We start from the raw sequence: 23,213 nt of genomic DNA, 5'->3' as shown, positions 1-23,213 counted from the left end.
ACAAGTTCTGATGAAGTCACTGGAATGTATCTGAAAGCAAAGTCCTGTAGTGACTTAAGGTATTGCAGACTTCATGTATTATGGCAGAGAAAAGTGTCTGTCCAATTCTCTGAATCAACGTTTGCGTTTCTCTTGATTTTCCTTTCAGTATCAGTCTTGCTGCTAAGTAATCCTGATCCTCCCCCAAGTCAGGCTTACGGGTCTCTGGGTAGGGCCATGCTACCTAGGGAGGGGCCCCTGCATGGGCTGCTCCTCTTTGCAGCACACCGCCTGTTGGTGCGCACAGCTGAAAATGCAGTAGACGTATCCGTGTGTTCAGACTACGTTAGAGAAGACTCAAAAAAGGAGGATGAGTGGTCAAGCACAGATAGAAGTAAGAGGATGAAAGCAAAATAAAGAAAATATTTCCCGTTATCTCAGAGCATGAGGCCTACTGGTTTTGAAGTTATTTAGAGCTGGTTAATTTCTAGCTTGTCTATGAAAGGAAAGGAAAAGAGGTCTCCAAGTTTCTAAAGTTCTGAGGCAAGAGAAAAGCTCTAGTAATGGCCAAAATAAGAGGTTATCTGAGATTGATTTCTGTAATGTAAAGGATCATTTCATGTTTGCTTTGTTCTTAATAATGATGGATTTGGTTTTCCTGTCAATCATTTTTGTTGTCCTTGTTGTTCTAGCAATCAAAACTTGGCTTGTCACAAAGTGTTACTTTTCTGATAGCACTTTCTAAGTGCTTTGTGAATAGGCCAAAGTAGTGGAATGTGGATTCATGGATCAGCACTTAGAAAAAGCGTATACCTGCACATGGGTGTGTCACTGGCCGGCCGTCAGCCCTTTTCCTCACTTGACCTGAACTTCTACCTCTGGTGATGTGCCCTACATTTGCTCTTATTTGGGCTCCAAAGATCCTGGCACACAGACATTCAGAAATAATTAATCATGCCATTATTTGTCTACCGATCTAGTAAAATATTAACTAACACGTACGTCAGTATGTATTGAACTTTATCAGAATAGCAGTAGAAGTTGTTTTCTCATAGTATGTTAACTGTATACATGTTTCATAAAAAAATACAACATTTAAAAGTTAGTTGCTACTATTCCGGTAACACAATGTAAGAGGTGCTTTTCTGCGTAGATGAAGCAGGATACAGATTGTGTTTTGGGGTATTTTGGGAGGTGGAAGGTGGTCGAATCCTCTGTTCAATTGTATATGTGTCTCAGGCTCCAAAAAATCACTGTTTCAAATGCTTGCCTTTGAATTTTCAGTCTTCTTTGGGACCTCCAAAAATTCAGCTACCCCTTAGAGCGTTAGCACCTAATAAGCTATTTAGTGTACACTATTTGTTTTCCAAAATAATTCTCAGAGCAGCATGAGATATCTGGGGACCTGGTGGGGAAAATAAAGGATGTCAGGGACAGACCAAGACATGCACCCGTGTGGTTCGGCAGCAGCCCTGGAGACGCGCCCGTTTTGCAAGACATGAGATGGGCCCTCCTCCAGGAGCTGGCAGTTCCCTCGGGGGCCCCAAAGTGAGCTCCTAGGAACCAACATGTAAGTTCTTTTTCAAAGGCCTAATATAGAAACAGTACTGTGGTGTTTTGATTTAAGAAAACATTTTGACAAGATCACTGAAAATACCCTTTAAATAAGATGAGCGAATAAGAGCTGGGTGTTACGGTAATACTGAGTAACATTTATGAAGCCATTAATATCTACCAGGTGCTTTCCAGACACTACCTCCACGAAAGGATAGGCACTTTGGTTATTCCTGTGGCACAAAGAGACCCATAAACCATGGAGGGACCACTTACCCGCAGCCCCACGGCAGGTACATGCTGAAGTCAAGAATTACACCCAGGTCTCCTGGCCCTTTTGTCACTGTTGAGCTTGAAAACAGCCAAACAACGTAACAGAAGGCTGCTGATACGTGTGTTTTTGTCAACCTAGAGGGAGTAGTGTCCTTTGCCCTGATTTGGTCAACAATTTTCTCATTACTTGGAAAAATACCAAAAGTGTGCTTATCAGCTGATCTGATGACACAGGCAAGTAATGTAACAATTAGAGCCAACGCCCACTCAGCGCCTCCTCTATCAGACACTGCATTTTTACACCTAATAGCAGAACCTTATGAAATGGGTTTGCTGATTTATAGTTTAGGACACTGAGGCAGCAGGATTCATGCTGGGCGTTCTGGGTTCTGGGTTCGTTCCGGTGTTTAATGACTGTACCATCAAGGGCACGGAGCCAGTCTTGGTAGATATGAATGAGGCATGGATCTGTCAAGATGCTAGTAGTGATTGGTGTATGTCTTCACATCTCAGTTCCCCCTAAAACCAGCTACTGGAGTCTAAGTGTGAGGACTCATGGCTTGATAGCAATGCTTGTCAAAAAGGGGGCAAGAGGGCCTGTCATCCCAGCACTTTGGGAGGCCAAGGTGGGCGGATCATGAGGTCAGGAGATCGAGACCATCCTGGCTAACACGGTGAAACCCGCCTCTACTAAAAATACAAAAATTAAGCCGGGCGTGGTGGCAGGCGCCTGTAGTCCCAGCTACTCGGGAGGCTGAGGCAGGACAGTGGCATGAACCTGGGAGGCGGAGCTTGCAGTGAGCCGAGATCACACCACCGCACTCTAGTCCGGGCAACAGAGCAAGACTGTCTCTAAAAAATAATAATAAAAAAAAAGGGGAGGCAAGATGTGCTCCCCGTGGGTCAACAGTGCCCCAGACATCTTTCAGGAAGGGCGCCAGGTTTGTTGCTCTATTTGGCCCTGGTCAGACTCATCTGGAGTGTTGTATTCAGCACTCAGCATTGCAATTTCTAGTGGTCATAGAGTCACTCTGTACTTTCCTGTAAAGCACATGGGAGCTCTTTGGCCAAGTTTCAGCTCCACTGAAGCCAGCGATGAGACCATGGACAAAACGCCTCATCTCCCCAAGCCCATTTCTTCATTTGTAAAAGAATCCAGTAGTCGTTCAGGATGGTTATGAAGACCCAGTCACATTGGATGTGGTATGTATAAAGGTGCTTTATGTGGTGGTGTGTTTTATTTGTTTCATATTTCAGAAGACGGGAAGGTAGGTCTCACAACCATGGCTGGTTTGGGGGCATGTACATGAACCTTCACTCAGGAAAACAGAAGTCTAGGGAAACATGGTAGCTGCCTCCAGTAGAACTGCAGTTTAAAACAGATCTTCAGAGGCTTCCAGGGCGAGGGGAAGCCATGCAGGGCTCCTCCCCACCTCCCCACTTCTGCTCATTGCTCTGCGCTTGTCCAGAGACAAGAGAGGTGGACTAAAGTCTATGCGAGGAAGTTACTTACACCCTCCTAGGTCCAAAAGCTGCCCCCTGCCTCTGGAGTGTTAGAGCAGAAAGTGGGCAGGCATGGGCAGGGCCATTGCTGCGGGAAGTTTAGAGGCACCAGAGGACAGTTCTTCCAACTTAGACGGTTTTTGTGAAGTGAAAGCAAACTGCAGGCCCCCAACACTGGCGCAGACTCTCATGGGTGCAGTCCTCTAACACTGGCACGGACTTAGCAGATGAGAAAGATGGGTCTCCTTACAAATACTGGTCGCTAGTGAGTTGGGTCTTGAGAGACAGAGAAAACAGGTATCTGCCTGAGGTGTGTCTGGTTAACTATGTTGGCCCTTGAGGTAATCTACAGTGTAAGGAGTTTTAGTTCATCTAACATTGTAAGAAATCATTCTCATGTTTGAGTGCCATGTTTGTAGTACCAATTTTGGGGGCCAGGGAGGGGAGATTGCCCTGAGCAAAGCTGCCCATTTTCTCATCTGGTCGGTTTTCATGGAGCGGCCCACCTGCTCCCCACCTCAGGAGATACTGGAGGAGTCTAGCCCTGCGGTGGGCTGTGGTCAGGCCAAGGGTAGGCCAGGTTTCCTTCCTAGGCTTCAGTTCATTCTCCCATCTTGCTGCCAAGGTACCTTTAGATGTTTTGGTCCCCTAAAGCATTTAAACCGACTGACGTGTAAAATGCCGTCTGAACAAAGCCTCCCATGAACGCACCGCACAGTGTGTACCTGAACCTTCCGAGAGAAATAGTAAAATCACCACATCATCAAGTTGCAGCTCGGGGATTACGTAACTTTACTGGTGATGTTTGCAGGAAAAGGTTTCAGAGAAATTTGAAAATTGGCAAGTGTACTTTCTTGACCTTTCCAAAAATAGTCTGAGTCACGTTCACTTTCAGCCTCCAAACTGTGTTGAATGAAACCTTTGTGCAGTTTACAGAAAGTGAAGAACTGTTTGGCAAGAGAGAGAAGTTCGAGCTCCTAATAGCCTCGGCTGCATTGGGTAACATTTCTTTTGAGTTGTCTATTAACGCTTTCCTGAAACATGCTTTTTATGATGCCTAGAACTTGTATAAGAGTGACTGTAATTTGAGTTCTTTAAAAATGTAAGTACAAGAAATGTGTCACATGCCATAAGAAATAGGAAATGACAGCTTACATCTATCTTGGTGGAAGGAAGCTCTAATTACTGGAAGATGTGATTGGAATATTGGTTCTTAATACCTACGGGTGGCTCTGTCATATGCTTACCTAACACCAGTATTGGCATGCAAATAACACTGAAAAGCTCCTTTCTTTCCTCTGGTCTTTGTGGGAAGGCATGGTGTGAGTCGAGATTGCTAAGCCACTCTTCTGAGAGGACTCAGAGAGAGTGTTTATCCTAGACCATCCATGGCACTGGTACTTCTGAGTTCAATTATGGTGTGATCTCATTAGTCCAGGCTCAGAATGGCTCGGTAACCTCAAAACTCCAAGCCCTCGGTGCTTGCTTTACTTCCCTAGACTTGCAGTTTACGTACGCCCACATGTGCTTCATGTGTATTAAAAATGCTTGTATGTGTAGATATGAAGATATATGTTGACTGTCCTGAAAAACATGACATACCTAACATTTAAAATTGTTTTGAGTTTCCCCTGGGGATAAACTAGTCTTCAAGTGTAAACATGATGAGCAGCGTAGGGGTTATGGTAGAAGTTACAATTACCGTCTTGACTTAATACAATCTATTATGGAGTAATACTAACGTAGTTCCAACAGTATACAAATTCTTTGTTCCTATATAGCATTGTATCTTCCCCCATCCTCTGTGCTTTTATTTTCATACAAATTAAATCTTTATGCACTGTAACTTCAGAACAGTTTAATTATTGCTTTATGAAGTTGTCTTTTAATTGGAGAAAAAGAAGTTACAAATGAAATGAAAGTTACAAATGAAAAATACACTTACAGTGTCTCTTATATACCTAGTTATCTTTACCAACACTCTTTTTTAAAAAACTGTGGATTTGAGTAACTTTCTAGTATCTTTTCATTTCAACCTGAAGCACTCCCTTTAGTATTTCCTGTTGGGCAGGTCTGCTAGGGACAAATTCTCAATTTTTGTTTATCTTGAAATGTCTCAATTTTTCTTTCATTTTTGAAGGATGATTCTGTTAGTCATAGGGTTCTTGGTTGACAGCCTTTTTCCTTCAGCACTTTCAGTATGTCATCCCACTGCATTTTGGCCTGCATGATTTCTGATGAAGAGCTATCTTAATTTTATTGTGAATCCCTTGTGCATGATGGGTCACTTCTGTTGATGCTTTCAAGGTTCTCTTTTTGTCTTTGTCTTTTGACAATTTGAGCATAATATGTCTCAGTGTGGATCTCTTTAAGTTGATTCTGTTTTGTTGGGCTCTTGGATATGTAGACTCATGTCTTTGTCACATTTGGGAACTTTTTGGCCATTATCTTCTCAAACACTTTTTCTACCCCTTTCTCTCTTTCCTTTCTCTCTGGAACTCCCATTAGGCATATGCTGGTGTACTTGATGGCATCCCATAAGTCTCTTGACCTTTGAACAAGACCTTTGATTATTTTCCTTTAATCTTATTTCTCTCTACTCTTCAGATTTAGTAATTTCTATTGATAAGCTTTTGAGTTTACTCCTTCTTTCCTCTGCCATCTCAAATCTGCTTTTGAGACCATCTAGTGGGTTTTTCGTTACAGTTATTGTCATTTCGATTTTAGAATTATTCTTTGGTCCTCTTTAAAATGTTTTGTCTTTATTGATATTCCATGTTGGTAAGGCATCATTCTTATACTTTTCTTTAGTTCTCTGAATATATTTAAAATAGCTGATTTAAAATATTTTCTAATACATTTAACATCTGAGCTTTTCTCAGGAATAGTTTCCATTGAATGTTTCATTTCCTTGTATGAGTCAGACTTTCTTGTTTCTGTATATGTCTTACAATGTTTTATTGAGTAATGAACATTTTAAATAATATAATATGGCAACTCTGGAAGTCAGATCATCCTCTGTCCCATCCTAGGTTCACAGTTGTTTATTATTGTTGCTATTTGTGTATTGACTTTCCTGAACTAATTCTGTGTGTTTTGTTGTGTGTGGTTAGTGAAGTCTCTGCTTGGTTATTTTAGTGTTCAGCTCTTGATTGGACTCAGATTTCCTTAAATGCCTTGAACCAGTAAATCTCCAGCTCTTGCTGAAGGACTCTGTATGTTGAGGCATACCTTCAATACATTGACAAGCAATTGGCAACTCTGCCTTAGCCTTCACTTCCTCCTTGTGTAGAGCCTTAAGGTCAGCCAGAGGTGAGAGCTAGGGCCTTCTCAAGTCTTCCCTGAGCTTGCATACAGCCCTCACATGCACATGGCCTTCTAGATTTCTAGGAATATGTCAGAGCTTTTCATAGCCCTCTATGGACATCTCATTCCCCAGTTTCTGTTTTTATGTTTTTTGGTCAGCTTCTTACTTGCCTCAACTCAGGCAGCTTTGATGCTGAACAATCATCACTGATTTTTTTTTCCCTTAAACACCCTGCAGGAAAAAGCTCTCTACAATGAATGAGGTCCTAAGTTAGGGCAAATAAAGACAAGCCCTGTGAGTGGGGGTTTTCCCCATTATTAAAACACCAGAGAAATGCTGGACATATCAGATAATGACAAGTTTCTAGGAACAGGGCTTTGGGCATGCTACAAAGACATTCATTCTCCTATGGTGGCTGCTGGTTTTCATGGCTGCCATGAGTGTGAGACTATTAGTTTTCAAGGTGTGTGTGGCTCTGGGAAGAGGAAGTGGAATAGGGCAAGTTAAAATTCCACAAAGCAGCTGGGTGCTGTGGCTTACACCTGTAATCCCAGTACTTCGGGAGGCCGAGGCAGACGGATCACCTTTGACAGGAGGTCAGGAGTTCAAGACCAGCTTGACCAACATGGTGAAACCCCATTTCTACTAAAAATACCAAACACTAGCTGGGTGTAGTGGCGGGCTCCTGTAATCCCAGCTACTCAGGAGGCTGAGACAGGAGAATTGCTTGAACCCAGGAGGCAGAGGTTGCAGTGAGCCGAGATCATGCCATTGTACTCCAGCCTGGGCAACAAAAGCAAAACTCTGCCTCAAACAACAACAAAACAAATAAAATGCCACAAAGCTTGTTCTTATTGAGATTCAGCCACTTTTCTTGAATAAATGCTTCTCAGATTGTTGCAAGCTTTTGGCTAATTTCTGGGGTTCTTAAAAAGTTTTGACAATTTTTTTTTTCTACAATCTTTATTGATGTTCTCATTGTTTATATGGAGGAGCAGATTTTTTGGAGGTTCTCACTGCACTGTTCCCACTGATATGCCTTCCCTATCCCCAGCTGATTCTAATGCAAACATGTATACCATGGGCTGTTATTGGCAAAGTGTACAAGGTAGCTTTCTGACTTCTGGTACATCAAAACTGATATTTATTGAATTATTATTAAAGCCCAAACCGTTGACTATACCTCACTTCCCAAATGTCAGGTTTAGTTGTAGTCAAGGTAGGAGAGGATTTACTGCTGTATTGTCTTTTAAATGTGTGCTCTGAGTCTAGACCCAGGAAACAGAAATAGGCTGCTCCAGCTGAGGCTCCCCTTGCCTGGTCATGAGGTTGGATGATCTGTGAGGGATCTGTGTTCATTCAGTCCTTAGTTGCTAAACTAACAGCCATAAACCAAAGCAAAGCAATGCATAAATGCAGCCTTCAAGTAGTAAAAATAAAAAGTATTGAAATTCCAGCATATATAGGTGTCTTATGTTTTAGGACAACTTTTCTTCCACACTGTTAAATTCATGTTCCACTGTTGACTGTGATGACAAAATCATTTATTAATTTGAGCTTTCAGACCTTGAACAGGATTTCATGTACAGTAAGAGTTTGCTAGTGATCAAATGCAAGAGTCCTTTCCTTAAAAAAAAAAAAGTAAAATGAAGATAAGATGAAATTTAATTTCCAATATATGTTAGGGAACCAGATATATTCTAGTTGGTACTAGAATGTATAATTAGCCCTTGGTGAAATTTCAGAAGACTTTCTAGGTTAAGATGTCATTGAAAACAGTCCCTCTACAGGAAGGCCACTTCGAGGGTAGAAGACACACGTGAGTCATCTCACCTCTGGCAGCACTGTTACCTCTCAGAGCTTCTCAAACACAGTGGCCATTGTTGTTACCACGGCTAATTATTAGCCTGCTCCAACAGAATTTATGTTGATGTTACAAAAACAGTTTATGCTACACAAGCTCTTTATTCATGTAATAATTACAGCATGTTTGTCTTAAGTATTTCGCAAGTGTTCTCTTTGGATAATACCAGCAAGATTAAGTAATAGTTTCTCGCTAACATTATTGCTCAAGAACATCAAACATGACGGATTGGGATTTGATATCCGTATATCTTTGGCTGCTAGCATCTTTGACTTTTTGCGTTGCTCACATATAAAATACTCTTCTTGTGGGGGTGTGCCTATTGTTTCTAATGCAAACGCCAGGAACCACATGAGCAAAATATTTTATTTCAGTTTTAATGGAGAGTTTTTAATAATGATCAAGAGTAACACAACCAAGCCAGCAACAACACTGTGCCAGAAGCCAGAGACTTCAAACAGTCTTCCTTTTAGAACTCCAAAAAAAAAAAAAAAGTAAGAAAGAAATTTATGTTTCTCCATATCATCCAACTTCATCATTGGCAATAAGTGACTTGGCAAGAAGCATACATCACATGGTTTGAGTTCTGCACTGGAAAAGGTCAGCAGGAGGCACAGACACTGGCCTGCATGATGCAGCCGTGTACTCTGATCCCACGACACGTGCTTTGGAGCACGTTATGCAATGTTACACTGCTGATTAATGGCCGCTTGCACAAGAAGTTTTTCATTACCCCTACTGCAAGCATCCTGGGAATGATTAACTTTGTGACATAACTTTCATCATACAAATATGGAAGATTTAAACAGAATTTCAAAATAATGTGCTTCAGAAATAACAATGAGTTTCGGCTTCTTAATGCGTCCACAATTAATAACTATTTTAAAGCCACTGGGTGAAGTCAAGACACCTATTTGGAAGTTGCCTTTTTTTTAGGAGTAGGGTTTCATGTGAGACTGGTTCATGAACACTCTTCTACCCTATTTTAATTTTACCTTTATTCTAGTTTGCTGTTGAAGATGTCAGACATATTTTACAGTGCTTAGCTCTTATGAGCTAAATATTGAATATACCGGTTGCTTTTATTAAACATTTTTGGAGCCACAAAGATATGACTCTTACATTGTCACACATAGTGGAAAGTTATGGTGATGCTTGTTTTTGAGTCCACGTAACTAAAAAGGTAAACAACTAAAATTCTGCATTTTGTTGAACTTTGACTTTTAGCAGTTGAGTGCCGTCTGAACTGCTGGGTGCGTGAAGACTGTATTTTGATGGCAGAAAGTCAACCAAAGTAGCTTAGACGACAGGAAACTTCACTGGCTCTCAGCCCCAAACTGTGTAAAGACAGGGGAGCCGGGGTCACAGGGCTGCCAGGACACTCCACTCCCCACCATGTGCCTGTAGTCTCTGGTATGTGGCTCCATCCTTTGGGCCTGTCCCAGTAGACCAGCTCTACCTGATGGCAGCTCCCAGCTGCATGGCCCCCCAGCAGGAAAGAGGGGACACACTCTTCACTCACTTCCAACTCAGAAACTCCCAGGAGAGGCCTCTGATAGGCCTAGCTCAGATCATATGGCCTCCCTGTGGCCAGGGTGGTGGGGTACTATGATTGGAGGAGGGAGATCTCTTCAGGAGAAGAGAGGGCTGCTGTCCTGGACCCAAAAACAAAGCAGCCACCCAGGCCAACCTTGACTCAATCAGCCATCCTTTCCCTGACCCTATGTGCCTTAAGGCCTCTCCTAGATACAGTCACAAACCTGGGCATCCTGCTCAGTAAGCATCACCCCAGGGTTCTGCCCAGCTCTAAGTCCAGATCTGTAGGTCACGTCCCTTCCTCCAGAGGCCAGGCATGGCTCTGCAGAACAAAGCAGCCTGTGGCCTCAGTGCCCAGTGAAGGAGGGAACCGCCCACAGATGGGGGCGAAGCGTGCAAGGGCTCCAGCTCACACCACATTTCACATCACGGGAAGGGACTAGACAGGGACTGTTGTTTTCCTGGCAGTTGATCACTTGGCCAATCTCGTGACAATGTTCTTGCTGCTAGGACTCTTTCCTAGAGGAATATTGGAGAAAATTTTTCCGCTGGGGTCTTATCACGTCATTGGTCCGTGCACTACTTCATTTTTGTTCGTGCAGTCTTAGACGTTGTCATGGGCTGAGAACAGACCCCTTAAGCCTTATGTGGCCTTCCATGGATTTAATGTGAGGAGGGAGTTCATAGTCCACCCTCTCTCCAGACGTCAGCCGCATGGCATCTGTCTGAAGTAGGGCTTGCAAGAAGGGGCTTCTGGTCTACCCCAGCATATGGCCTCCACCAGCAAGGACCTGGACCAGCCAGATCAGGGGAGGAGCTCAAGGCACTGTCAGGGAAGTGGGTCAACCATGGAGACAGGGCATTGAGAAGGTGCCAACACCTCTGTCAAAACTCTTCTGGAGGCAAGTGACAGACCCGGCTTGAACTGAACAAGTCAAGAAAAGGGACTCCCTGTGCCTAGCCAGCTTCGGGAGCCACTGGACTTGCCATCTCAGGACTTTAGGAACTCAGTCTTTCTTCTCCCATCTCCCCCTCTCCTCTGCTATCCAGCTTGCCCTGTGGTAGGAGGATATGGCCCTTGGCAGCTCCCAGGCTCCCCACCACAGAGCAGGGTGCTCTTAATTGCCACTCTGCTCAGAGATGTTTGGGGAGGATGAGGGCCCTAGGCCAGTGGGGAGGTGCGGTAATCGGTAATTGGTAATTGGTTGCCCTCATTAGGACATCGTGATTGGAGTGGGGTAGAAGCCTGCCACACCTGGCTTTCAATTCCAGCAGACAGCCACACGGGTGTCCTTGTCCCTGTGTCTCTAGGTTATTAGTGCATTTCTTTGTTCACTTTTGGACACGCAGGGTGGCCAGACACGCAATGTGTGGCTTGTGGACCCCAGCAAATCACAATGCAAGATTCTCCAAATCCCTATTGCCACCGAGTAAATACACTTGGCACAGATGGGCTACTATCTTCCTGGTGCTGTAAGAGTTGTGTTTAATGAAATACCAAATCATCATTTGATTCATGTTGGTGTCATTTTGTTTTCTCAGAGGAAGACAATTGTCCAGTTACTCTTATGTTGGGCTCCTCAAACTACTTTGAAGTTCATATTCAGAAAAATGGGAGCCTGGCTGGGCGTGGTGGCTCACACCTGTAATCCCAGCACTTTGGGACGCTGAGGCAGGTGGATCACGCAGTCAGGAGATTGAGACCATCCTGGCCAACGTGGTGAAACCCAGTGTCTCCTGAAACACAAAAAATTAGCTGGGCCTGGTGGTGTGCACCTGCAGTCCCAGCTACTCAGGAGGCTGAGGCAGGGGAATTGCTTGAACCCAGGAAACGGAGGTTGCAGTGAGCTGAGATCGTGCTACTGCACTCCAGCCTGGGCGACAGAGCAAGACTGAGAAAAAGAAAGGAGAGGAGAGGAGAGGGGAGGGGAGGGGAGGGGACGGGAGGGGGAGGGGGGGAAGAAAGGAAGGAAAAAGAAAGAAGGGAGGGAGGGAAAGAAAAGAGAAAAGAAAGAAAGAGAAAGGAAGGATGGAGGAAAGAAAAAAGGAAGGAGAGAAAGAAAAAGAAAAGAGAGAGAAAAAGAAAGAAGAAAGAAAGAAAGAAAGAAAGAAAGAAAGAAAGAAAAAGAAAGAAAGAAAGAAAGAGAAAGAAAGAAAGAAAGAAAGAGAAAGAAAAAAATGGAAATGGGAGCCCCCAGTTTTGGTTGCTTGAGGAGCAGGTCTAAGATTTTCTGCTGCAAGTGATCAGGCAACACAAGTGAACTTGTCCTAAACAACAGTGTCTATTTCTAAATACAACTTCTAAAGAAGGGAATACTTGTTTTTCTTTCTTCTGAACAGTTGACATGACCCCGAAGTTATGTAAGATGAGTTAACCTGCAGCGCTGCCACATGTTCTTGTGAGAAGTTAAACAAGAACAGGAGGGAGGAAGCGGCAATTTACCAACTTCCTCCCGTCCAAAGTCCTTGATTCCAATTCTTTCCTTCGAAGAACAGACTGTGATAACCTTTAACTCTTGATTGCTTCGTGACAGCAGTGACGGGATGGGGGGTTGTAAATGGCGCAGCGGCGGGGGCGGTGAAGTTCGGGGTGCGGCCCTAAGCCATACGACTTTCCGCTGCATCCAGAGGGTTGTGCATGTACTCGGCTGAGCCTCGGTGCTTAGAGCAAGCGTGTGCAACCCCAAGGCCCCCCACCCCGACTCGCTGCTCACATTCCGGCTTCACCGAAAGCCAGTGAGTGCTTAAACACTGACTTCTGACCCCTGCTCCTCCGGCGATCTGTCTTCCCCCTCGCATTCCTGCGGGTCCCGGGCCGGGGGACGCTGCCTACGTGCGGCGGCGGCCCCTGCGCGGCCGAAACGCTGGCTGCTTCCTGGAACGCGGTGCAGATAAGAAGCCGCTGCCGGGCTCGGGTTTCAGAAGCGCGCCACCGCGGGTTACAAAACCCTGTGTCATAATTTCACTTCGGATTTTTTTTTTTTTTCTTTCCTAGTGCTGGCTTCCCGCAGAAGGACGTTTTGTGTGTTTGGTCCATGTGTGCGTTTGTATTTCCTTTTGGTAATTATTTTGGAAAACGTTCAGAGGCCAAAAATAGAGAAGCCAGAGGCCTCCTTGCTGCGCGCCTCGCGGCCCGGAGTTCTCCAGTGCATAGGGTCCTGCTGAGACACGGCGACGACCACCGTGTGCCCCGAGTGCCCGAGCCCCCTGCCGGGCCTGGCCGCTGAGGACGCGCTCCCCGTCACCGGCTCATTTTCTCGGTTCTCAAACCTTCAGTGCCTGTCACTAGCAACTTAATCTGCGCTCTAACTCGCAGAAATTCTTTTGACCTGTTGGAGAAAAATAGCATTTTAAGGTCTGGATTATTCAAGAGGGTGGAGTTGGCTAAGTTTAGTGGAAGTTAAAAATAGCCCGGCGGTGCGGGCGGGTCAGGCCTGGGGGCGCCAAGACCTCCGCCCTCACCCTGCCCCCTACGGGCCTACGAGCCGCAGCCCTCCCAGGGCCTGTGCGTAATTCTAGCCAAGGCCCAGTGTCATTTCCAAGAGGTGCCTCTCGGCCGGGTTACTCATATGTCAGATTCCCATTCTCACGTTGTGTTTCACGCAGCAACTGCATTTCCAAAGAAAGGCGTGAGTCACTACCAAGTGGCTGCAGAGGGAGGGGAGGGCGGCCATACACCGGAAGAAAGACGTGGGGGAAGGGGCTTTTTATAGCGTTCTGAGCTGGCTTTCTTTTCCATAGGTTAATTTTTATCTTAACTACCAAACTTAGGCTGGATCGCCTTTTTATAAGAAATCTATTTAAATACAAGGGATTATTTGAACTTCTTTTAAAAAAGCCAAGGGCATTTTTTTGTGTGGTTCTCAGCTTATAAATAAAATATATTAATAGTTGTTTAATGGGCATTTAAAATGCCAGCTGCCTGTGACTGTTTTTAGTGCATTCTCTAAACACCACTTGGAGACCTGAAACTACCCCCTTGGTTCAGTCCACAAGGAGACTGCCATCTTGCCATGGGCCAGGTATACCCAGCCTAGTGAGGCCAAGCTCATTCCTCTGAACAGATGGTGATTTTCAAATTGAATGCTATTCTGGTGTACTTACTTAGGAAAAAGATCTAAAAATAGAGTTGAATGAACATAACCTGCAAAAATAAGTTGTCAGCTTCTTTTTACTCCTGGAGGGTTGAAAACAAAGCTGTCAGCAATCTCTGCGAACTGAGGAATCTGTATACTTTATTTTAGAGAGAGCTTTTTCAGTGGGACTGTAATTGAGTCCCCTTAAATCTTTGTGTCAACAAATTACCATCTGTTGTTCTAGAGCCTCTCAAATTGGTGAGACTCGCTGCTGCTTACTGCCGGAGTGGAGGGGGGTGCTGTCATTTGCTCTTCTGGATGTGAGCTTTGGAGAGGGAATGGGTGCCGCTGGTTTCCGATGTCATTGCAGGAGTCCAGGCTTTGCCAGCCCCCGTTACCCACACCCTGGGGTCTTGTAGAGGGAGTGATTGAGAGATGCCCGGGAGTATGGGCTTGGAGACGGGTGGCACTGAAGTGGAGAGGAAACCCCAGCCAGTTTTGGCGGGTCCTCAGGGGAGTCTCAACACCTGCTGGTGACTGGGGTCAGAGTAGCCTAGAGCGCTGGGTTTTGAGTAAATCCTTGAAGCGCTCAAAGCACTCAGCCCTTCTTTATAAGGTACTTGGTTTAGCCTTTGCGGCAGGAAACCACAGGTGACGGGGACAACAGAGGGCCTTTGTCCCCAGTCTAGCACATCCACACCATTTTTCTGTGAAGCGACTGCACGTGCTGACCTAGAGGAAGTCAGAAATGGAACTGAGCCCTTGTTTCATCTTGGAGAGGAGCTCCCCTGAATATGGGGAACCCTCTCTGGATGGAGGATGGTGTGCAGGGTGGTCCCCAGACTCCGTCCTCTTTGGAGGTCATAAGTCTAGGCCCCAGCAAGCCCTGGCTGACCCTGGGGCTGCCCATCCCACCCAGAGAGCTCAGCTGGCTCCCAGCAAGGTTTTGTGTGTTCAAGCAGGGGAAACGGGCTCTGGCCAAGAGAAAGTGAAATGAGTGGCATTAAACTCAGCAAAATCAAGTCCTGCACATCCGCCCCAAGAAAGCCTTTCTCACCCCGGTGTGTTTAGTTTCACAGGTGCGCCTCAACTCCAAACAGCTCTTTTAAAACAGTTTGCCCCAACAAACCAGACTGCCCACCAATAGCATTTGGGGTTCTGGGGATTAGAAACTTTCTCCATTCAGCATTTACTGTATTTTAACCTCCATGAGAATGCTGTCTCAAAAGAATGGAAACAAATCCTGGTTCCTCCTTCCTGTGCTCCCAGGAAGCGCAGATGCGCATGCACGTGCGCGCGCGCGCGCACACACACACACACACACACACACACACACACACACACACACACACAAAATGTGGAGAAGAGTGATTTCTCCTGGGTTGGGGATGGTGACATATCTGAGGACAGAAAGGAGGAAGAGAGCTGCCCAGGGGCTGGGAGGGGCTCCAGAGCCAGGCAGTGTCTCGGAGGGTTACCTCCACCTTGAGCTCCAGGAACCACTAACTCTCTCCAGTCATCAAAAAGGACAAGGCCGAGGTTCCTGCGAGGTCTGGGCAGATGTCACTGGGGCACTGAGGGGCCTAGACAAAGTGTTGGCAGCTCCTGCCTTTTCAGTCCTATGGGAAACTGCCCAGCCATCAAAAGGTCTTGTCTTAGCTGGTAAATTAACTTAATGTGACCTGTTTGTAAAAGGGGCTGGGGGCTTTGGAGAATTATGTTCATTACTTTTCTCAAGGGCTGAGTTGGGACTGAAGCCCCCACCCCTGACCCCCAGCCCACAACCATGCACATTCTTTTTAAAGGCAGACATCACTGGATATTGCTAAGAAAAGCCCCAGGTTCCCAAGGAAGCTGCAGTGTGGTCTGGACACCCCTGCTTCCAGCGGGCGACACTGAGGAAGACAGTGGGGGAAATGCCATGTGTCTTTCTGACGCAGCGAGACGAATCTTACAGCCCCTTCTTCAGGCCAAAAGCACATCAGTGAATCAAAGGTTTTTAAATATTTCAAAATAATTTTAAAAGATGCCATCAATAAGTCCAGCTCCTAAATGCATCATCTTTAGAGAAAATGAAATTTTTAAAAGGAATAAAAAGCACATACACAGTGACTGGGCACGGTGGCTCATGCCTGCAGTCCTAGCTACTTGGGAGGTTGAGGCAGGAGGCTCATTTGAACCCAGGAAGTCGAGACTTCAGTGATATATGAGGGCACCACTGCATTCCAGTCTGGGTGAGAGAGCGAGACCTTGTCTCGAAAAAGAAGAAAAGGGGGGAAAAAGGGCAAAATGCTTCAAAAATTAAATAGAACAGACCAATGAAGCTTTGATGGTCTTTGAACTCTTAAAAGAATGACTGTCTTGGCATGGACAGGGCAGGCTGATCCTTGGGCTGCTTGCTGTGGTCCAGAGAGCGCCATACTCCAGCTCACCACCTGTGCTGGGACTGGGAACTGCTACCTGCCCCGGCAATGTGGTTCTGGAGAGCAAGTGTCTGGCAATGGAGAGAGGCGCGGGAAAACAACCTGCCTCAGAAGATACAATCATGCTGAGATCTGTACAAAGAAATGAACGGGGATGATAATGATGGTGCGTCCGCGAGGATCCCAGGCAGCAGCCCCTGGTCCTGTGCAGGGAGGGTTACGTGTCAATTCTGCTCTATGTCAGACACCATACATTACAACAAAGTATCTATGTTTTGACAAAGCAATTTAAATTCTAGGATTTTGCTACAACCCAGGATGTACACAGAGAATGTTAATCTGGGAGTTAGGGGAAGCCTTCATCAATTGGAAAGATGGGATAAATGCATTAAAGTCCATGCACTCTATGCAGCAACTGAGAATCCTGTTGTAGGAGTGTCCATATAATTATCATAGGAAGATGTTTACTATGTGCTGTTACATTGAAAAACCAGGTTACAGTTCAGTAAGCACAATATAATCGTATTTTCATGTAATAAATATAGTACATGCACCTATTCTAATTTTTCTACAATTGTATTCATTTTCTATTGTTGCTGTAACAAATTCCTACAAACTTAGTGATTTCAAACGACATGGACGCATGTGTCATTGACAGTTCTGTAGTTCAGAAGTAAATGGTTCTCACTGACGAATGTGACAGTGTTGGCGGGGCTCTGGTCCTTGCAGAGGCCATGGGAGAATTCTCCCCTCATCTCTCTGGCAGCCTTAGGCCACCCTGTCTGGTGGTCCTCACCTCCACCTCAAAGTAGCAGCAGGAGGTCGAGTTCTTCCCACACCACACCAGACCCCCCTGCCTCCTCATCCACAGCTGAGGACCCTGTGGTTATGCTGGACACACCTGGGTGATCCAGGTTTCTCTCCCCATTTCAGGGTCAGCTGATTAGCAACCCGAATTCCATCTGCCAGCTTGACTCCCCCGTGCCACACCACCTGACATTCACAGGGTCCAGGGATTAGGGCATTGCTATGGTGCGGATGTGTGTCCCTTCCACATCCATGTTGAAATGTGATTCCCAAGGTTGGAGGTAGGGCCTCGGGGGAGCTATTTGGGTCATGGGGGCAGACTCCTCACAAGGGACTTGGTGCCCTCCCCACAGTAATAAGTGAGTTCTCGCTTTGTTAGTTCAGGTGAGATGGAGTTGTTTGAAAGAGTCTGGGACATCCCTGCTCCCTCTCATTCTCTCTCTTGCCATGTGACATCCCCACCTCCCCTTTGCCTTCTGCCGTGATTGTAAGCTTCCTGAGGCCTCACCAGAAGTTGAGCAGATGCTGGTGCCATGCTTCCTGTACAGCCTGCAGAACTATGAGCCAAATAACCCTGTCTTCTTTATAAATTACCCAGCCTCAGGTATTTCTTTATAGCAAGCAAAACAGACTAATACAAGCATGGATATCTTTGGGGGCCAGTGTCCTGCTTACCACAACAATATACATGTATTCATTTTAATTAGCCCAGAAGAGCTGGGAAAACCAGAAAGCTCTTGTCATTTTGTGTCCATTTTCATTTCAGCATTACCATTCCCCTTCATTTCTGTAACCGTAATTCCCACAATTCTCAGCATTAGTTCCAAATTTGTATTAATCCAATCTCATTGCTTTCGTATCATAGCGTTTCCGTTTCTATGTTCTTGATTAATTAGGCAATTTTATTTTACTTTTGTTTTCCTAAAATGTTCTGTATTTCTTGAATCCTGGCAATTTTGAAAATAAGTGTCTATTGCCTTTCCCTAGAGTAATTAATGACTTATCTGGGTATCAGATTCTTGGGCACAATTTTTTCCTCTCTGATGATCCTGAGGATCTTTCCTAGTGGCATTAAATATTGCTGGTGAGAAGCCTAGGAATAATTGAGCGCTCTCCCCACAACAGTTCTGTGAAGAATTGTTCATTTTAAGCCACTAATACTGTTGCAGTAGAAACCTAACACAGTCATGCTGCTGAGGACTCTTTCTGGGATTCCCTAAGCCCAACCATATTCCAGACTGGGTTGAGGTTGTCCAGTCATGCTGTCGCAGCGTGAGACACAGACCTCTGCCCCAGACCTACCCAGCCCTGAGTGGATGCCCAGCTTTGTCCGCTGCTCCCACTTCCTTCCCAGCCTAGGGAGGGAAAGGACAAAACTCTATGGGTTTTAGCCCAGAAATGGCTCATCTGTGGAGAAGAGACCCTTAACACAAGACGCTTAGCATGGCCGCCTTCCTGGGCTGCCCAGGGTTCTGGCATTGCTTTCTTTCTCCTATGGTAAATTTCCTTGTTGTGCTCAGCACAATGAGCTCGGGGTGGCCACCTCCAGCCATGCTTTCCACCAAAGACCGTCAGGCGGGGGTCCTGGCGGTTGTTCTGCCCCTGGGGAGAAGGGGTCTTCCACTCTCAGTGGGAGTTGGAATCTCCCTACGTGGCCTCTGTTCCTGGTGGGCAGGGCGTGTCCACCTCCCTGAAGTGCGTGGCCTTCAGGGAGGAGCCCTGGGATCTTCTCACCGGCTGTCTCTAACTTTATGGTGTGGGGCTGATCCTCTTTCTCACTGTGAGTGCGGCTGGCATTTTATTTTTCTGTTGTTGCTCTTCTGTGGACATGTACTTTGTAAGGTTTGGGGCAAAAGGTTTTGTCAATGCCCGTCTTTCCTGGAGGGCGAGCTGAGTTTGGAAGATCTGGAAAGCTCAGTGCCCCGCACCTCCCCTGAGGACTTCATTCCTCTCTTCCTGCACCTTCCCAGGTACTCCATCTCTCCAGCCCTCCGAGAGGCTGTGTTCACTTTTATCCCTCCCATGTCCCCTACTTACGTGAGAGAAGACATGCATTTCTCATACATTGAAAGGAAGATTTTACAACTATTTTCCAACTCCTCTAACTTTTAGAGATAAACTTTACCTCAAACATCTACAACTCTGTCCCCCAGTTGACAGCTAAGAAGAGCACATATTCTCCCTACAATCAAATAAGCACCATATAACATGGACTGTGCGGTCGGGCAGGTGGGAATTCAACCTGCCTATCCCATTTGCCCGTTGATAACTTAGTCTCTTGCCTCTCTGGAGTTTGATTTCTTTGTTAAAAACATTAAAAAGGTGGTAATAGAATGACTCACGGCTGCAGTGCATGGGAACTGCCTCATATCCTCCTGGCAGGGTGGGGAGCAGGAGAGGAAGCTGAGATGCAGTCACAACAGTGGCCTTAGCTAACCCCACAGGGAACTCCAAGCTGGATGGCCCTGCAGAGGGTTCCTAAGCTTGGGCAAGGGGCTTTAGACTCCACATCAACCAGTCACTGAAGGCAAAGGGCCCCAGGAAGGGCTAAGTCATGGGACAGGTGCCTCTGTCAGTGGGAGCCAACAACCTCCCACCCTGGGAAAGAAATCGCCTGTCCCCAAGGGAGAACCTGGTGGCTCCCAGTGCCCATGAGTAAGTAGGAAGCTGTTACCCCTTCTGGGTCTGTGGAGGACACAGCCACTCCCTGCGTGGTGCCACCAAAGCAGGGAACTACCCTGCTCCCCTCAGTCTCCTGCTGATCCCCTCAGTGACCTGGCTGGGGCCAGAGGGAACGGGTGCCCAGGCGATCAGCTTATGGTGGCAGAACAGAAAATGGGTCCGGGCTCAGAGCAGGTGGAAAACAGCACACCCAGCGTCAAGGGCCAGCCGGCTTTTCCCCCAACCCTGTGCCTGGTCCTCAGGCTTCTCGCCTGAAGCAGATACTGCTGCCTCCCTCGTGGACACGTCACTGGAGGCAGCTGAAGGGCTTGTCATCTAAAGGGCTTCGTGCAATGAAGCTCAGCGTTTGGCTCTACCGAGTGCCTCTGTGGGAACCGGGACGTCGACAATGCACCCGGGTCATCTTTGCAGCCAAAGCCATGTCCTCCCATTTCTCACTTCATCAGCAGAACACTATTCCCTAATGTTTGATTTCCCCGGGAGCAGGGTTGCAAGACTGCTCCTAAATAATAGAAAGCCGTCTCTCTACAGGGAAGAAATGACTTTTCTTGGAGATACTCGGGGCTTTGCAAACATTAAAGAACTATTAATAAATATGAAGGTGGCAGGGCGACATGGCTCACGCCTGAAATCCCAGCACTTTGGGAGGCTGAGGTGGGCAGATTGCCTGAGCTCAGGAGTTCGCGACCAGCCTTGGGTACATGGTGAAACCCTGTCTCTACTAAAATACAAAAAATTAGCTGGGTGTGGCAGCGTGCACCTGCAGTCCCAGCTACTTGGGAGGCTGAGGCAGGAGAATGGCATGAACCCAGGAGGTGGAGGTTGCAGCGAGCTGAGATCACGCCACTGCACTCCAGCCTGGATGACAGAGTGAGACTCGGTCTCAATAAATAAATAAATAAATAAATTCATAAATAAAATGAAGTTGCTGGACCAGATGAGGGCTTTCGGCAAAAAAGCAGGAAGGCTTTTCCTCTCTGGCTTGCTGGGCACGTGACCATTTCTCTCAGTTGGTGAAGGCCAAACCTGTGTTCGCTCTGTGAGGGGCCTCGTCTCTGGGCCATCACTTCGTTCTTGGTAGAAGGCTTTTGCCGGCACCTGTGACCTGAACCTTCAGCACTCGCATGGTGCATGTAATAAGAAAAGCGGCTTCTAGGGCATCTAGGATGTCCGGCAGAAGAGCAAGGGAGCTGTGGGCTTCGGCAAGCGTGAGGACTCCTGAGACTGAGGGACCAGCCACTTGTCAGGCACAGGGGCTTGCGTATAACCAAGGCTGCTGTGTGCAGCACTGAAGAGAGCAAGTGACTGTATTTTTTTTTTTTTTGAGATGGAGTCGAGTCTTGCACTGTCGCCCGGGCTGGAGCGCAATGGCACAATCTCGGCTCACTGCAACCTCCACCTCCCGGGTTCACATGGTTCTTCTGCCTCAGCCTCTGAAGTAGCTGGGACTACAGGTGCACACCACTACACCCAGCTAATTTTTTGTATTTTTAGCAGAGACAGGGTTTCGCTATGTTGGCCAGACTGGTCTTGAACTCTTGACCTTCTGATGCACCCACCTCAGCCTCCCAAAGTACTGGGATTACAGGCGTGAGCCACTGCGCCTGGCCAGTGATTGTATTTTTAAAGTGGCTTTGTGAATCATTTTTTGGGGTTTGCTTTTTGTTGAGGAACTTTTGAAATGGTATCTCTAACATTCTGGATTATCTAAGTATCTCTGGATTTTTCTCTTTCTACCCGAGTTTGAGTTGAGCAGAATTGTTTTTGAGCTTCAATGTCCTATTGAGAGGTAGGATTTGTTTTCTGTAATTTAGTCTTGAAGACAAGCAGTTGGCCCCTCTGGAAGTTGTCCCTCAACTGCTATCTTTGTGCCCTCATCCCCAAGCTCTCTGGGGCATCACCAGGAGCACCTCATTGGTGACATGAGTGTGCTGTTACTATCGGGGTGGAAGCCACTGGAAGCACTCCGTTAGGGATATATATGTGTCTGTTTCTCTGGGGTGCCCGGGGTCAGCAGAGCGCCTGTAGGCACATAGGAAACAGAGGAACCTTGTGGCATTTCAGTTACTGCTGTGTATCACAACATCCCCAAATATAATGTGTCAAGCAATACAACTTTTTCCTTTCCTTTTTTTTTTTTTTTAGATGGAGTCTTGCCCAGGCTGGGGTGTAGTGGTGCAATGTGGGCTTGCTGCATCCTTCACCTCCTGGGTTCAAGCAATTCTCCTGCCTCCGCCTCCTGAGTAGCTGGGACTATAGGCGCACACCACCATGTCCAGCTAATTTTTGTATTTTTGGTAGAGATGGAGTTTCGCCTGTTGGCCAGGCTGGTCTCAAACTCCTGACCTCAGGTGATTCACCCATCTTGGCCTCCCAGAGTGCTGGGATTACAGGCATGAGCCACTGCACTTGGCCCACAGCTTTTTCTTTCTCGTAATTCTGTAGATGGTAATTTGGACAGGGCTCAGCTGGGCAACTCTTCCACTCTACTTGGTGTGGGCTGTGGCTGCTCCTGTGGCTGCGTTCATCTGGCAGCTCGAGCTGGCTGGGACATCCAAGCTGGCCTCCATCCTCCAGGGCTGCCTCCAGACGGCCTTGGCTTGTCCATGGGTCTAGCTTGGCTTCCTTGCAGCACGGTGGCCAGGCTCTAATCTGGAGAATGTAGAGCTCAAAGCTTCTGAAGAATTGGGCTTGAAAGGCCCAGAAGATCACATTCTGTTGGCCAAAGAGGAGAGGAAGGAGACTCCCAGCCTCACAGACCAGAATAGGGATTAAATGAGTTGCTGTGTGGATGTGTCTGGCATTAGTAAATATCCTGTACACCATAGCTGTTTGCAGTGTTGTGCCCCTTTAGTCATTAAGTCATTAGCTAATACTCACGGTGCAGGCATGGAGGAAACAGCCTGTCAGAGGCAGTTTCAAAGGGACAAGAGGTTTGCTCAAGGAACTCCGTGTGCAGAAGGCCTCAACCCTGACTGCATATTACAATCACCTGAAATTCTCCCCTCCCCACCCAGGCAACTTCAGCCAGTCCTGGGGGAGGATCCAGGTGTGGGTATTTTTTAACTCCCCAAGTTAAGCTATTGTCATGATACAGCTATTGACCATGACTGGTAAGAGTCATTGATTCAGTGAATGAAAGTGTGTTTAAATTTTTTTTTTTTTTTTTTGAGACGGAGTTTCGCTCTTGTTGCCCAGGCTGGAGTGCA

The sequence above is a fragment of the Macaca mulatta genome, chromosome 15, assembly GCF_049350105.2.
Source record: "Macaca mulatta isolate MMU2019108-1 chromosome 15, T2T-MMU8v2.0, whole genome shotgun sequence".
Classification (NCBI taxonomy): Eukaryota; Metazoa; Chordata; class Mammalia; order Primates; family Cercopithecidae; genus Macaca; species Macaca mulatta.
Note: the sequence above shows the minus strand (reverse complement) of the source record.